Raw genomic sequence first — 2,600 nt, 5'->3', positions numbered from 1 at the left:
CGGAGATGAACCTTCGAGAGTAGATTAGTTCCCAGGCTTTCACTACATATGTACCCTTTTGCTTCTTTGTTTCCATGTAAGGACCCTCGTGGGCCTTTGTAATCATATGTAAGGACCCTTCTTGGGCTTTTGTAATCGAATGTTTCATGAATACAAAGATATTTCTCCAATTTGTCTTCGATGCTTGCTATATTCTTTTATGTTTGTGGAGACTCTGAATGCATGACTTTGTTTGTTGTTGCCAATATCAAATCTGGGTGTGAGTATTCTTTCTGGCCTTTGGTCGATTAATATGGCCTTGCACAGAACCTTTTGCGATCCTTTGGATCGAACCTGGATCGGGCCAATAAACTCGGGTCGCCGGGACCTTGACTTCGAGTCGAAAAGAAGTAGGGCTTCGAACCTCTAAATGGAGACTCAATCTTTAGACCATCGAGAACAGTCCCCGAGTTAGGGTTGACTCGAGGAATTTGGAGACTTGTCTTGAACTTAATGTATGCAATCTTAAGGCATTGTAGATAGGTCCCGGATGAGGGACTGTCCGGTTTAGGATGATACCTGCAATGTTGTTTAAGGCTTCTTGGAACCTAACTTATTTTTCGAAGGAGGTCCTTGAGATAAGGTACTACCTCGGGATTTGTGCTGATGCCAATGGCTCCCTAGGGCCTAACTTCTTTTGGATGGAGATTCTCGAGGCCGGATATTGCCTCGGGGCTGGAGATGGTGTCGTTGGCCTTTTAAAGCCTAGCTTCTTTTTGATGGAGGTCCTCGAGGTCAGGTACTACCTCGGGACTGGAGAAGGCGTTATTGGCTTCCTGGAGCCTAACCTTGTTTTGATGGAGGTCCTCGAGGTCGGGTACCACCTCGAGACTAGAGAAGGTGTTATTGGCTTCCTGGAGCCTAACCTTGTTCCTGATGGAGGTCCTCGAGGTCGGGTACCACCTCAGGACTGGAAAAGGTGTTATTGTCTTCCTAGAGCCTAACCTTGTTCTTGTTATGACCCAGCCAATCGTTTAAAGAATTAATGTCCCGATCCCTTATTAATTGCTTTCCCCGTGTTTGTTTCTGCTATTGTGAGTTGCCAGGAGGGTTTATTTGGAGCTTCGGAGAGTGTTGGGACACTTAGTCCCTAAATGAGAGTTTAAGTTGTGGAATTCGGGCTGTAGTCGGAACAGTGTAAAGACGGCCTCAGAATGGAATTCCATTGGTTCCGTTAGCTCCGTTGGGTGATTTTGGGCTTAGTGGCGTGTTCAGATTGTGTTTTGGAGGTCCGTAGCTAATTTAGGCTTGAAATGCCGAAAGTTGGATTTTTGAAGTTTCCGGTTCAATAGTGAGATTTTGATCCGAGGGTCGAAATGGAATTTTGGAAGTTGGAGTAGCTCCATAGTGTTGAATGTGACATGTGTGCAAAATTTCAGGTCATTCGGACGAGGTTTGATAGATTTTTTGATTGAAAGCGTAATTTGAGAGTTTTTGGAATTCTTAGGCTTGAATCCGATGTAAAATTGGTATTTTGATGTTGTTTTGAGTGTTCCGAAGATTGGAACAAGTTTGAATGATATTATGGGATATATTGGTCTGTTTGGTTGAGGTCCCTAGGGCCTCGAGTGAGTTTAGGGTGGTTAAACGGACCAAACTCTTATTTTGAAAGTTGCAGATTTCTTCAGTTCTATGTTGTAGAGAATTTGGCCTTCGCATTCGCGACGCTGCTTCCGTGTTTGAGAAGGGTTTGGCATAGTGTGCATCGCAAACGCGAATTAGGTTCCACATTCGCATAGAGTATTTGGGCCAGCTGGGGTCCCAGGAGCTTTGTGCTTCGCGTTCGCGTAGGTGGAGTCGCGCTCGTGAAAGCTTGGAGAGTTTGAGCATCGCGTTCACGAGGAGGTGTTCGCGTTCGCAGAAGAGGAGTTGAATTGGTTGATGATTTTGTGCTTCGCGAATGCGAGGTAGTGGCTGCGTTCGCGAAGAAGGAAATAACTAGGCAATATATAAACAGCCAATCCGCGCGACCCTTCTTCATTTTTCCACCATTTTTGAATGGGATTGAAGCTTTTGAGGGAGATTTTTTAGGAAACCAAAGGGGAATCACTTGGAGGTAATATTCTTGAATTCATAACTCGTTTATATGTGATTAAATGTCTCATTAGTGGTGAAAAATTAGGAAAAAATCAGTGCAAAGTGGGTAACTAGGGCTTGAGATTAAGAGACCTTAAATGGGTATTTGAGGGGTCAATTAAACTCCGATTTCAGTGTTCTTGATATGTATAGACTCATGAGAGTACGAGGTTTTTGAAAATATAAATTTTACCCGATTCCGAGATGTGGGACCGAGGGGCATTTTGGTCATTTTACCTAATTTCACGTTGGCTTAGAATTTATTTGTAGAATCAGTTACTTAAAGTGGTATTTACATTATGAAATTGAATTGAATAGATTTGGGTCATTTAGAATCGAGTACTCATGGCAGGAATGCGGTTTCGGGTTGACTTTTGAGCCGGTTCGAGGTAAGTGGCTTGCCTAACCTTGTGTGAGGGAAACTCCCCTTAGGATTTGGTATTATTGATATTTGAAATGCCTTGTACGTGAAGTGACGAGTGCGT

The sequence above is a fragment of the Nicotiana sylvestris genome, chromosome 6, assembly GCF_000393655.2.
Source record: "Nicotiana sylvestris chromosome 6, ASM39365v2, whole genome shotgun sequence".
NCBI classification, from domain to species: domain Eukaryota; kingdom Viridiplantae; phylum Streptophyta; class Magnoliopsida; order Solanales; family Solanaceae; genus Nicotiana; species Nicotiana sylvestris.
The sequence above is the reverse complement of the archived record's forward strand: the minus strand, read 5'-3'. Positions refer to the sequence as shown.